This window comes from Nothobranchius furzeri, chromosome 13 (assembly GCF_043380555.1).
Source record: "Nothobranchius furzeri strain GRZ-AD chromosome 13, NfurGRZ-RIMD1, whole genome shotgun sequence".
NCBI classification, from domain to species: domain Eukaryota; kingdom Metazoa; phylum Chordata; class Actinopteri; order Cyprinodontiformes; family Nothobranchiidae; genus Nothobranchius; species Nothobranchius furzeri.
In genome coordinates this window covers 16,972,607-16,987,124 of record NC_091753.1, presented here as the reverse complement: position 1 = coordinate 16,987,124, position 14,518 = coordinate 16,972,607, and positions in this window count along the sequence as shown.

Here is a 14,518-nt window from a genome sequence, read left to right as displayed (position 1 = left end):
TTGTCTACTGCTATTTGCCAGAGACTCCTGCTGATTGGGTAAAAGGAGTCCAGTAGGGAGCTGTGAAAAAAAGAGTGGCGCGGCGACAGGTCAAAGTTTGAGGCTTAGCCACGCCCACACCTTTCAACTTTTGAAAAATCCGACGGTTGAATTTTTTCCTCTATGTCTTAAGAGCAGATGGCAGAAGTTTGAAGGAGATTGGTGAAAATGGCGACGGAGCATCACTCTCCAAACAACGTGTGCGAAAACCACTAAATTGCGTACTTGGACCAAAATGGCCGACTTCCTGTGCAACTTTGCACTTGGCTCCAAGAGACTTTTTTGTAGGTCCTGAGACAACACATTAGGTTACCAAATTTCGTAATCCTCAGTCAAAGCATGGCTTGGGGCTGTTAGTTTTAATAGTCCTAGGGGGCGCTATTTCAGAAAATAGGCCCCGCCCACAAACTGCATCTCTCAATTTCTATTGGGGGTCAGACTAGGATCACTCACCAGAAGTTTCGTAGCGATGTCACGATAACTGAAGAAATGAGAGGCAAACGTATTTCCATGGCGTGATGGCGAATTTCGCCATGCTCTCAAAGCCCCACCTTTTTTCAAAACCTAACAGGACTGGATACCAAGTGACCTCAAGTTGTCTACTCGTATTTGCCAGAGATTCCTGGTAATTGGGTAAAAGGAGTCCAATAGGGAGCTGTGAAAAAAAGAGTGGCGTGGCGACAGGTCAAAGTTTGAGGCTTAGCCACGCCCACACCTTTCAACTTTTGAAAAATCCGACGGTTGAATTTTTTCCCCTATGTCTTAACAGTATAAAGCAGAAGTTTGAAGGGGATCGGTGAAAAGGGCGACGGAGCATCACTCTCCAAACAACGTGTGCGAAAACCACTAAATCGCGTACTTGGACCAAAATGGCCGACTTCCTGTGCGACTTTGCACTTGGCTCCAAGAGACTTTTTTGTAGGTCCTGAGACACCACATTAGTGTACCAAATTTCGTAATCCTCAGTCAAAGCATGGCTTGGGGCTGACAGTTTTAATGGTCCTAGGGGGCGCTATTTCAGAAAATTGGCCACGCCCACCGGATGTTCACGTCAGATTTTTTGGGGGGCCAGACTAGGATCACTCACAAGAAGTTTCGTGACGACATCTTTAGAAATAAAGAAATGGGAGGCAAACGTAAGGCCACGGCAGTACGCCTTACTTCGCCGCGCCGCCACAGCCCCGCCCTCTGCCGAAAACTCCCATAAAGTGACGCCAAGCAACCCCCACTTGCCTTGAGTTACCAGCTCCAAATTTGTGGTGATTAAGTGAAATGGGGCAATTTGGGACCTTTCACAGTAAAACTTGACCTTTTTGGTCCTGAGGGGGCGGGGCTTGTGTGATGTCATCAACCGACCATTCAATTTACTTTGTGGGTCAATGACAAATTACCACAGAAAGTTTGGTAACTCTATTCCGTTCAATTATGAAGTTATAGCAATTTAAATTTTTTTGGCGAGTAGTCAAACTTTGAGGCCTGGCTCCGCCCCTTCAACATATACGAAAACTCAGAATCCTTATCTCATTTTGTTCGCCCATCCCTTCTGAGCAATTTTACACAATTTTTGAGACGATCGTGCGAAAAATGATCGAGCAATCCAATCAGAGACGGACCCTAAAAACGGCAAAAAAGGCAAAAAATCGCCATTTCAACCCAAAATGGCCGACTTCCTGTTTGATATTGACCATGGTTGCAAGAGACTTTTCTGTGCGGACTGTTGAGTACTACAAGTATACCAAATTTCATAACTGTACGATAAACTAAGCTTTATGGAGAGGGGTTTTTTTCACTTTGTAGGGGGCGCTGTTCAGCCATTTTCTTTGCGATTTTTTTGGGACCTTTAAAATATCAAATTTTTCACCAGGCCTGACAAGTGTGCAAAATATTGTGAGTTTTGGGGTATGTTAAGGTCCCCAAAAAGCTGTTCAAAGGGGGCACGGAATAACAAAAAATAATAATAATCAGAGCAAAAACAAGAGGCCTTCGCAGCGCTTTCGCTGCTCGGGCCTAATTAAAGCTGCAAGCAGCGTCGTTCGGCCCTCGCAGCTCCGCGCCGCTCCGGTCTGCCGTCGCACCAGTGCACGTCTGACAGAACAGAAACGTCAACCACCCCGACACCAGAAACCGCGAATGGCCTCCTAGTCTGCACCTCACCCTGACTCAGCATCCCCTCTGAGCTCACCATTAAATTGAATATTAAGATTACGGCGTTACGCCAGAATTCGCCATGGCATCAAAGCCCCTCCCTTTCTGGAAAGCTATCAGATCTGAATGGTCATTACAGCATCATGAAGACAGTGCATGACCTTAGGGTCATGTTGACTAAATTAGAGGGGACAAATATGGGCATTTCAGCATAAAAAATAAATTCCTGTAGTCAGGGGGCGGGGCTTAGGTGATGTCAGCTGTCCACATTGTCATTGTTTACAGATATGGTCAATGATCACACAGACAAAGTTCGAAAAAGATCTGATCATGCACATGGGAGTTATTAAGTCAAGTAAAGTAATGGCGAAAGGTCAACGTTTGAGGCTTAGCCACGCCCACACCTTTCAACTTTTGAAAAATCCGACGGTTGAATTTTTTCCCCTATGTCTTAAGAGTGTATTGCAGAAGTTTGAAGGTGATTGGTGAAAAGGGCGACGGAGCATCACTCTCCAAACAATGTGTGCGAAAACCACTAAATCACGTACTTGCACCAAAATGGCCGACTTCCTGTGCGACTTTACGCTTGGCTCCAAGAGACTTTTTTGTAGGTCCTGAGACCCCACATTAGTGTACCAAATTTCGTAATCCTCAGTCAAAGCATGGCTTGGGGCTGAAAGTTTTAATGGCTCTAGGGGGCGCTATTTAAGAATATAGGCCACGCCCACAAACTTCAGCTGTCTATTTCTCTTGGAGCTCAGACTAGGATCACTCACCAGAAGTTTCGTAGCAATATCACGATAACTGAAGAAATGAGACAAACGTATTTCCATGGCGTGATGGCGATTTTCGCCATGGTCCCAAAGCCCCGCCTTTTTTCAAAACCTGCCAGTACTGGAGACCAAGTAACCTCAACTTGTCTACTGCTGTTTGCCACAGAATCCTGGTGATTGGGTAAAAGGAGTCCAGTAGGGAGCTGTGAAAAAAAGAGTAGCGTGGCGACAGGTCAAAGTTTGAGGCTTAGCCACGCCCACACCTTTCAACTTTTGAAAAATCCGACGGTTAAATTTTTTCCCCTATGTCTTAAGGGTATATAGCAGAAGTTTGAAGGAGATTGGTGAAAAGGGCGACGGAGCATCACTCTCCAAACAACGTGTGCGAAAACCACTAAATCGCGTACTTGATCCAAAATGGCCGACTTCCTGTGCGACTTTGAACTTGACTTCAAGAGACTTTTTTGTAGGTCCTGAGACACCACATTAGTGTACCAAATTTCGTAATCCTCAGTCAAAGCATGGCTTGGGGCTAATAGTTTAAATGGTCCTAGGGGGCGCTATTTCAAAACATAGGCCACGCCCACAAAATTCAGCTGTCTATTTCTCTTGGAGCTCAGACTAGGATCACTCACCAGAAGTTTCGTAGCAATATCACGATAACTGAAGAAATGAGAGACAAACGTATTTCCATGGCGTGATGGCGATTTTCGCCATGGTCCCAAAGCCCCGCCTTTTTTCAAAACCTGCCAGTACTGGAGACCAAGTAACCTCAACTTGTCTACTGCTGTTTGCCACAGAATCCTGGTGATTGGGTAAAAGGAGTCCAGTAGGGAGCTGTGAAAAAAAGAGTAGCGTGGCGACAGGTCAAAGTTTGAGGCTTAGCCACGCCCACACCTTTCAACTTTTGAAAAATCCGACGGTTGAATTTTTTCCCCTATGTCTTAAGGGTATATAGCAGAAGTTTGAAGGAGATTGGTGAAAAGGGCGACGGAGCATCACTCTCCAAACAACGTGTGCGAAAACCACTAAATCGCGTACTTGATCCAAAATGGCCGACTTCCTGTGCGACTTTGAACTTGACTCCAAGAGACTTTTTTGTAGGTCCTGAGACACCACATTAGTGTACCAAATTTCGTAATCCTCAGTCAAAGCATGGCTTGGGGCTAATAGTTTTAATGGTCCTAGGGGGCGCTATTTCAGAAAATAGGCCACGCCCACCAGATGTTCACATCAGATCTTTTGGGGGGCCGGACTAGGATCACTCACAAGAAGTTTCGTGACGATATCTTTGGAAATGACGAAATGGGAGGCAAACGTAAGGCCAAGGCGGTACGCCTGAATTCGCCGCGCCACCACAGCCCCGCCCTCTGCCGAAAACTCCCATAAAGTGACGCCAAGCAACCCCCACTTGTCTTGAGTTACCAGCTACAAATTTGTGGTGATTAAGTGAAATGGGGCAATTTGGGACCTTTCACAGTAAAACTTGATCTTTTTGGTCCTGAGGGGGCGGGGCTTGTGTGATGTCATCATCCGACCTTTCAATTTACTTTGTGGGTGGATGACGAATGACCACAGAAAGTTTGGTAACTCTATTCCATTCAGTTATGAAGTTATAGCAATTTAAATATTTTTGGCGAGTAGTCAAACTTCGAGGCCTGGCTCCGCCCCTTCAACATATACGAAAACTCAGAATCCTTATCTCATTTTGTTCGCCCATCCCTTCTGAGCAATTTTACACAATTTTTGAGACGATCGTGCGAAAAATGATCGAGCAATCCAATCAGAAACGGACCCTAAAAACGGCAAAAACGGCAAAAAATCGCCATTTCAACCCAAAATGGCCGACTTCCTGTTTGATATTGACCATGGTTGCAAGAGACTTTTCTGTGCGGACTGTTGAGTACTACAAGTGTACCAAATTTCATAACTGTACGATAAACTAAGCTTTATGGAGAGGGGTTTTTTTCACTTTGTAGGGGGCGCTGTTCAGCCATTTTCTTTGCGATTTTTTTGGGACCTTTAAAATATCAAATTTTTCACCAGGCCTGACAAGTGTGCAAAATATTGTGAGTTTTGGGGTATGTTAAGGTCCCCAAAAAGCTGTTCAAAGGGGGCACGGAATAACAAAAAATAATAATAATCAGAGCAAAAACAAGAGGCCTTCGCAGCGCTTTCGCTGCTCGGGCCTAATTAAAGCTGCAAGCAGCGTCGTTCGGCCCTCGCAGCTCCGCGCCGCTCCGGCCTGGCCGGCAGCCCGGGGCACCAGGGCACGTCTGGCAGAACAGAAACGTCAACCACCCCGACACCAGAAACCGCAAATGGCCTCCTCGTCCGCACCTCACCCTGACTCAGCATCCCCTCTGAGCTCACCATTAAATTGAATTGTAAGGTTACGGCGTTACGCCAGAATTCGCCATGGCATCAAAGCCCCTCCCTATCTGGAAAGCTATCAGATCTGAATGGTCATTACAGCATCATGAAGACCGTGCATGACCTTAGTGTCATGTTGACTAAATTAGAGGGGACAAATATGGGCATTTCAGCATAAAACAATAGACTTCCTGTATTCAGGGGGCGGGGCTTAGGTGATGTCAGCTGTCCACATTGTCATTGTTTAAAGATATGGTCAATGATCACACAGACAAAGTTCGAAAAAGATCTGATCATGCACATGGGAGTTATTAAGTCAAGTAAAGTAATGGCGAAAGGTCAAAGTTTGAGACTTAGCCACGCCCACACCTTTCAACTTTTGAAAAATCCGACGGTTGAATTTTTTCTCCTATGTCTTAAGAGTAAATAGCAGAAGTTTGAAGGCGATTGGTGAAAAGGGCAACGGAGCATCACTCTCCAAACAACGTGTGCCAAAACAACTAAATCGCGTACTTGGACCAAAATGGCCGACTTCCTGTGCGACTTTGCACTTGGCTCCAAGAGACTTTTTTGTAGGTCCGGAGACACCTCATTAGTGTACCAAATTTCGTAATCCTCAGTCAAAGAATGGCTAGGGGCTGACAGTTTTAATGGTCCTAGGGGGCGCTATTTCAGAAAATAGGCCACGCCCACTAAATTCAGATATCTATGTCGCTTGGGGGTCAGACTAGGATCACGCACCAGAAGTTTCGTAGCAATATCACGATAACTGAAGAAATGAGAGGCAAACATACTTCCATGGCGTGATGGCGATTTTCGCCATGCTCCTGAAGCCCCGCCTTTTTTTGAAACCTGCCAGTACTGGATACCAAGTGACCTCAAGTTGTCTACTGCTGTTTGCCAGAGATTCCTGCTGATTGGGTAAAAGGAGTCCAGTAGGGAGCTGTGAAAAAATGAGTGGCGTGGCGACAGGTCAAAGTTTGAGGCTTAGCCACGCCCACACCGTTAAACTTTTGAAAAATCCGACGGTTGAATTTTTTCCTCTTTGTCTTAAGAGTATATAGCAGACGTTTCAAGGAGATTGGTGAAAAGGGCGACGGAGCATCACTCTCCAAACAAGGTGTGCGAAAACCAGTAAATCGCGTACTTGGACCAAAATGGCCGACTTCCTGTGCGACTTTGCACTTGGGTCCAAGAGACTTTTTTGTAGGTCCTGAGACACCACATTAGTGTACCAAATTTCGTAATCCTCAGTCAAAGCATGGCTTGGGGCTGACAGTTTTAATGGTCCTAGGGGGCGCTATTTCAGAAAATAGGCCACGCCCACCGGATGTTCACATCAGATCTTTTGGGGGGCCAGACTAGGATCACTCACAAGAAGTTTCGTGATGATATCTTTAGAAATGACGAAATGGGAGGCAAACGTAAGGCCACGGCGGTACGCCTGACTTCGCCGCGCCGCCACAGCCCCGCCCTCTGCCGAAAACTCACATAATGTGACACCAAGCAACCCCCACTTGTCTTGAGTTACCAGCTACAAATTTGTGGTGATTTAGTGAAATGGGGCAATTTGGGACCTTTCACAGTAAAACTTAACCTTTTTGGTCCTGAGGGGGCGGGGCTTGTGTGATGTCATCATGCGACCATTCAATTTACTTTGTGAGGTGATGACGAATGACCACAGAAAGTTTGGTAACTCTATTCCATTCAGTTATGAAGTTATAGCAATTTAAAAATTTTTGGCGAGTAGTCAAACTTCGAGGCCTGGCCCCGCCCCTTCAGTATTTACGAAAAGTCAATTTTATTGTCTCATTTTGTTCGCCCATCTCTTCTGAGCAATTTTACAGAATTTTTGAGATGATCGTGCAAAAAATGATCGAGCAATCCAATCAGAAACGGACCCTAAAAACGGCCAAAACGGCAAAAAATCGCCATTTCAACCCAAAATGGCCGACTTCCTGTTTGATATTGACCATGCTTGCAAGAGACTTTTCTGTGCGGACTATTGAGTACTATAAGTGTACCAAATTTCATATCGGTACGATAAACTAAGCTTTATGGAGAGGGTTTTTTTTCATTTTCTAGGGGGCGCTGTTCAGCCAATTTCTTTGCGATTTTTTTGGGACCTTTAAAATATCAAATTTTTCACCAGGCCTGACAAGTATGCAAAATATTGTGAGTTTTGGGGTATGTTAAGGTCCCCAAAAAGCCATTCAAAGCGGCACCGGAATAATAAATAAAAAAAATAATAATAAACAGAGCAAAAACAAGAGGCCTTCGCAGCGCTTTCGCTGCTCGGGCCTAATTAAAGCTGCAAGCAGCGTCGTTCGGCCCTCGCAGCTCCGCGCCGCTCTGGCCTGGCCGGCAGCCCGGGGCACCAGGCTACGTCTGCGAAACAGAAACGTCAACCACCCCGACACCAGAAACTGCTAACGGTCACCTCATCCGCACCTCACCCTGACACAGCATCCCCTTTGAGCCCACCATTATATTACACGTCTCACCACTAGGGCATACTCTATCTTTACCACACTGGTGGTGTGATGACAGAGACAAACTTTAATGCTTTTCTGACCAGGTTTTTTAAGTTATTGTAGGTTAAATTTATCTAGAGGGTGTTGTGACCAACCACAGAAAAATCCCGTTGAGGTCAGCTTTGGTTGACAAAGATGGTTTTCTGTTATTTTGACATCAATCAGACACTGTGTGTTCTTTCTAGAACCAGTGAGCTGAAAGGGGCAGAGCTACAGGGATTAAAACCAACAACCACATCAATGTGTTTGGTGCAGTCACGTGATATCACAAGCCAAGTATATTGCCATTCTGACTTTGTCTTTAGAAGTTAATAAAGTTTGAACCTATCTTGGGGTGCTGTGACCATTTACAACTAAATCCCATAGAGGTATCTTTGCTCATCAAAGATGGTTTGGCATCAATCAATTGTTGCATGTGTCATCTAGAGACAAAAGGCTGTAAGTGGGCAGAGTTAAAGTGATTTGAACAAGTGAGCACATACATGTGTTGATTGCAGTTGTGTGATGACTCCCATCAAGTTTAATATAGTTTGGAGCTTTTTTACAGAAGTAACAAAGGTTTTATCGTATCTAGGGGGTGCTGTTCCAAATTTAGGAAATATTCCATGAAGAAGTTTGTAGGTTGATAACAGTCATTTGTGTGCCGTTTGGTGTGATTTGCATCATGCATGTGTTATTAAGGGCCTAATATCTGTCAAGGGGCGGAGCTAAAGCTATATCCACCAATTACCACATGATTGTGTTGGGTTCCTTTGTGTGATGACATATGGCAAGTTTGATGCAATTACGACCTCTTCTGTAGGAGTTGTTACAGTTTTAAAGGTATGTAGGGGGCGCTGTGGTGATATTACACAACATTCTCCAACTGTTTGTGCCTCGTTGGCTAAAGGGCATGATTGTTCATTGCCATGTTCAGTCTCGGGCAGATCGGAGGCTGTTTGTGGAAGTTACAGTCAAACGTAAGGTCATGGCGTCACGCCAGAATTCGCCATGGCATCAAAGTCCCTCCCTATCTAGAAAGCTATCAGATCTGAATGGTCATTACAACATCATGAAGACAGTGCATGACCTTAGTGTCATGTTGACTAAATTAAAGGGGACAAATATGGGCATTTCACCATAAAACAATAGACTTCCAATAGTCAGGGGGCGGGGCTTAGGTGATGTCAGCTGTCCACATTATCATTGTCTTCAGATGTGGTCAGTGATCACACAGACAACGTTTGATATACGATCTGATCATGCACATGGGAGTTAAGTCAGGTAATGTAATGGCGAAAGGTCAAAGTTTGAGGCTTAGCCACGCCCACACCTTGATACTTATTTAAAATCCGACGGTTGAATTTTTTCCCCTTTGTCTTAAGAGTACATAGCAGATGTTTGAAGGTGATCGGTGAAAAGGGCGACGGGGCATCAAGGTCCAAACAACATGTGCGAAAACCAACTAAATCAAGTACTTGGACCAAAATGGCCGACCTCCTGAACGACTTTGCACTTGGCTCCAAGAGACTTTTTTGTAGGTCCTGAGACACTACATTAGTGTACCAAATTTCGTGATCCTCAGTTAAAGCTTGGCTTGGGGCTGACAGTTTTAATGGTCCCAGGGGGCGCTATTTCAGAAAATAGGCCACGCCCACACACTTCAACTGTCCAGTTCTATTGGGGGTCAGACTCGGATCACTCACCAGACATTTTGTGGCGATGTCACGATAATTGAAGAAATGAGAGGCAAACGTATAGCCATGGCGTGATGGCGAATTTCGCCATGCTCCCAAAGCCCCGCCTTTTCTCAAAACCTTCCAGTACTGGAGACCAAGTGACCTCAACTTGTCTGCTGCTATTTGCCAGAGATTCCTGGTGATTGGGTAAAATGGGTCCAATAGAGAGCTGTGAAAAAAAGAGTGGCGTGGCGAAAGGTCAAAATTTGAGGCTTAGCCACGCCCACACCTTTATACTTATTTAAAATCCGACGGTTGAATTTTTTCCTCTATGTCTTAAGAGTATATAGCAGACGTCTGAAGGCGATTGGTGAAAAGGGCGACGGAGCATCACTCTCCAAACAACGTGTGTGAAAACAACTAAATCGCGCACTTGGACCAAAATGGCCGACTTCCTGTGCAACTTTGCACTTGGCTCCAAGAGACTTTTTTGTAGGTCCTAAGACACCACATTAGTGTACCAAATTTCGTAGTCCTCAGTCAAAGCATGGCTTGGGGCTGACAGTTTTAATGGTCCTAGGGGGCGCTAATTCAGACAATAGGCCACGCCCACAAACTTAAGCTGACCATTTCTATTGGGGGTCAGACTAGGATCACTCACAACAAATTTCGAGGTGATATCACGATAAATGAAGAAATGAGAGGCAAACGTATTTTCATGGTGTGATGGCGAATTTCGCCATGCTCCCAAAGCCCCGCCTTTTTTCAAAACCTTCCAGTACTGGAGACCAAGTGACCTCAACTTGCCTGCTGCTGTTTACCAGATTCCTGGTGATTGGGTAAAAGGAGTCCAATAGGGAGCTGTGAAAAAAAGGGAGGCGTGGCGAAAGGTCAAAGTTTGAGGCTTAGCCACGCCCACACCTTTATACTTATTTAAAATCCGACGGTTGAATTTTTTCCTGTATGACTTAAGAGTATTTAGCAGGAGTTTGAAGGTGATTGGTGAAAAGGGCGATGGAGCATCACTCTCCAAACAAGGTGTGCGAAAACCACTAAATCGAGTACTTGGACCAAAAAGGCCGACTTCCTGTACGACTTTGCACTTGGCTCCAAGAGACTTTTTTGTAGGTCCTGAGAAACCACATTAGTGTACCAGATTTCGTAATCCTCAGTCAAAGCATGGCTTGGGGCTGACAGTTTTAATGGTCCTAGGGGGCGCTAATTCAGAAGATAGGCCACGCCCACAAACTTAAGCTGACCATTTCTATTGGGGGTCAGACTAAGATCACTCACAACAAATTTCGAGGTGATATCACGATAAATGAAGAAATGAGAGGCAAACGTATTTCCATGGCGTGATGGCGAATTTCGCCATGCTCCCAAAGCCCCGCCTTTTTTCAAAACCTTCCAGTACTGGAGACCAAGTGACCTCAACTTGCCTGCTGCTATTTCCCAGAGATTCCTGGTGATTGGGTAAAAGGAGTCCAATAGGGAGCTGTGAAAAAAAGGGTGGCGTGGCGAAAGGTCAAAGTTTGAGGCTTAGCCACGCCCACACCTTTATACTTATTTAAAATCCGACGGTTGAATTTTTTCCTCTATGTCTTAAGAGTATATAGCAGAAGTTTGAAGGCGATTGGTGAAAAGGGCGACGGAGCATCACTCTCCAAACAACGTGTGTGAAAACCACTAAATTGCGCACTTGGACCAAAATGGCCGACTTCCTGTGCGACTTTGCACTTGGCTCCAAGAGACTTTTTTGTAGGTCCTGAGACACCACATTAGTGTACCAGATTTCGTAATCCTCAGTCAAAGCATGGCTTGGGGCTGACAGTTTTAATGGTCCTAGGGGGCGCTATTTCAGAAAATAGGCCACGCCCACCGGATGTTCACATCACATCTTTTGGGGGGCCAGACTAGGATCACTCACAAGAAGTTTCGTGACGATATCTTTAGAAATGACGAAATGGGAGGCAAACGTAAGGCCACGGCGGTACGCCTGAATTCGCTGCGCCGCCAAAGCCCCGCCCTCTGCCAAAAACTCCCATAAAGTGACGCCAAGCAACTCCCACTTGTCTTGAGTTACCAGCTACAAATTCGTGGTGATTAAGTGAAATGGGGCAATTTGGGACCTTTCACAGTAAAACTTGATCTTTTTGGTCCTGAGGGGGCGGGGCTTGTGTGATGTCATCATCCGACCATTCAATTTACTTTGTGGGTGGATGACGAATGACCACAGAAAGTTTGGTAACTCTATTCCTTTCAGTTTTGAAGTTATAGCAATTTAAATATTTTTGGCGAGTAGTCAAACTTTGAGGCCTGGCCCCGCCCCTTCAACATATACGAAAACTCAGAATCCTCGTCTCATTTTGTTCGCCCATCCCTTCTGAGCAATTTTACACAATTTTTGAGACGATTGTCCGAAAAATGATCGAGCAATCCAATCAGAAACGGACCCTAAAAACGGCAAAAACGGCTAAAAATCGCCATTTCAACCCAAAATGGCCGACTTCCTGTTTGATATTGACCATGCTTGCAAGAGACTTTTCTGTGCGGACTGTTGAGTACTACAAGTGTACCAAATTTCATAACTGTACGATAAACTAAGCTTTATGGAGAGGGGTAATTTTCACCTTGTAGGGGGCGCTGTTCAGCCAGTTTCTTTGCGATTTTTTTGGGACATTTAAAATATCAAATTTTTCACCAGGCCTGACAAGTTTTCAAAATATTGTGAGTTTTGGGGTATGTTAAGGTCCCCAAAAAGCCATTCAAAGCGGGCTAAGAATAATAAAAAAAGAATAATAAACAGAGCATTAAAGCTGCAAGCAGCGTCGTTCGGCCCTCGCAGCTCCGCGCCGCTCCGGCCTGGCCGGCAGCCCGGGGCACCAGGGCACGTCTGGCAGAACAGAAACGTCAACCACCCCGACACCAGAAACCGCAAATGGCCTCCTCGTCCGCACCTCACCCTGACTCAGCATCCCCTCTGAGCTCACCATTAAATTGAATTGTAAGGTTACGGCGTTACGCCAGAATTCGCCATGGCATCAAAGCCCCTCCCTGTCTGGAAAGCTATCAGATCTGAATGGTCATTACAGCATCATGAAGACCGTGCATGACCTTAGTGTCATGTTGACTAAATTAGAGGGGACAAATATGGGCATTTCAGCATAAAACAATAGACTTCCTGTATTCAGGGGGCGGGGCTTAGGTGATGTCAGCTGTCCACATTGTCATTGTTTAAAGATATGGTCAATGATCACACAGACAAAGTTCGAAAAAGATCTGATCATGCACATGGGAGTTATTAAGTCAAGTAAAGTAATGGCGAAAGGTCAAAGTTTGAGACTTAGCCACGCCCACACCTTTCAACTTTTGAAAAATCCGACGGTTGAATTTTTTCTCCTATGTCTTAAGAGTAAATAGCAGAAGTTTGAAGGCGATTGGTGAAAAGGGCAACGGAGCATCACTCTCCAAACAACGTGTGCCAAAACAACTAAATCGCGTACTTGGACCAAAATGGCCGACTTCCTGTGCGACTTTGCACTTGGCTCCAAGAGACTTTTTTGTAGGTCCGGAGACACCTCATTAGTGTACCAAATTTCGTAATCCTCAGTCAAAGAATGGCTAGGGGCTGACAGTTTTAATGGTCCTAGGGGGCGCTATTTCAGAAAAATGGCCACGCCCACAAATTTTAGCTGTCCATTTCTATTGGGGGTCAGACTAGGATCACTCACAACAAATTTCGAGGTGATATCTCGATAACTTAAGAAATGAGAGGCAAACGTATTTCCATGGCGTGATGGCGATTTTCGCCATGCTCCCAAAGCCCCGCCTTTTTTCAAAACCTGCCAGTACTGGAGACAAAGTAACCTCAACTTGTCTACTGCTGTTTGCCACAGAATCCTGGTGTTTGGGTAAAAGGAGTCCAGTAGGGAGCTGTGAAAAAAAGAGTGGCGTGGCGACAGGTCAAAGTTTGAGGCTTAGCCACGCCCACATCTTTCAACTTTTGAAAAATCCGACGGTTGAATTTTTTCCCCTATGTCTTAAGAGTATATAGCAGAAGTTTGAAGGAGATTGGTGAAAAGGGCGACGGAGCATCACTCTCCAAACAACGTGTGCGAAAACCACTAAATCGCGCACTTGGACCAAAATGGCCGACTTCCTGTGCGACTTTGCGCTTGGCTCCAAGAGACTTTTTTGTAGGTCCTGAGACACCACATTAGTGTACCAAATTTCGTAATCCTCAGTCAAAGCATAGCTTGGGGCTATTAGTTTAAATGGTCCTAGGGGGCGCTATTTAAGAAAATAGGCCACGCCCACTAAATTCAGATATCTATGTCGCTTGGGGGTCAGACTAGGATCACGCACCAGAAGTTTCGTAGCAATATCACGATAACTGAAGAAATGAGAGGCAAACATACTTCCATGGCGTGATGGCGATTTTCGCCATGCTCCTGAAGCCCCGCCTTTTTTTGAAACCTGCCAGTACTGGATACCAAGTGACCTCAAGTTGTCTACTGCTGTTTGCCAGAGATTCCTGCTGATTGGGTAAAAGGAGTCCAGTAGGGAGCTGTGAAAAAATGAGTGGCGTGGCGACAGGTCAAAGTTTGAGGCTTAGCCACGCCCACACCGTTAAACTTTTGAAAAATCCGACGGTTGAATTTTTTCCTCTTTGTCTTAAGAGTATATAGCAGACGTTTCAAGGAGATTGGTGAAAAGGGCGACGGAGCATCACTCTCCAAACAAGGTGTGCGAAAACCAGTAAATCGCGTACTTGGACCAAAATGGCCGACTTCCTGTGCGACTTTGCACTTGGGTCCAAGAGACTTTTTTGTAGGTCCTGAGACACCACATTAGTGTACCAAATTTCGTAATCCTCAGTCAAAGCATGGCTTGGGGCTGACAGTTTTAATGGTCCTAGGGGGCGCTATTTCAGAAAATAGGCCACGCCCACCGGATGTTCACATCAGATCTTTTGGGGGGCCAGACTAGGATCACT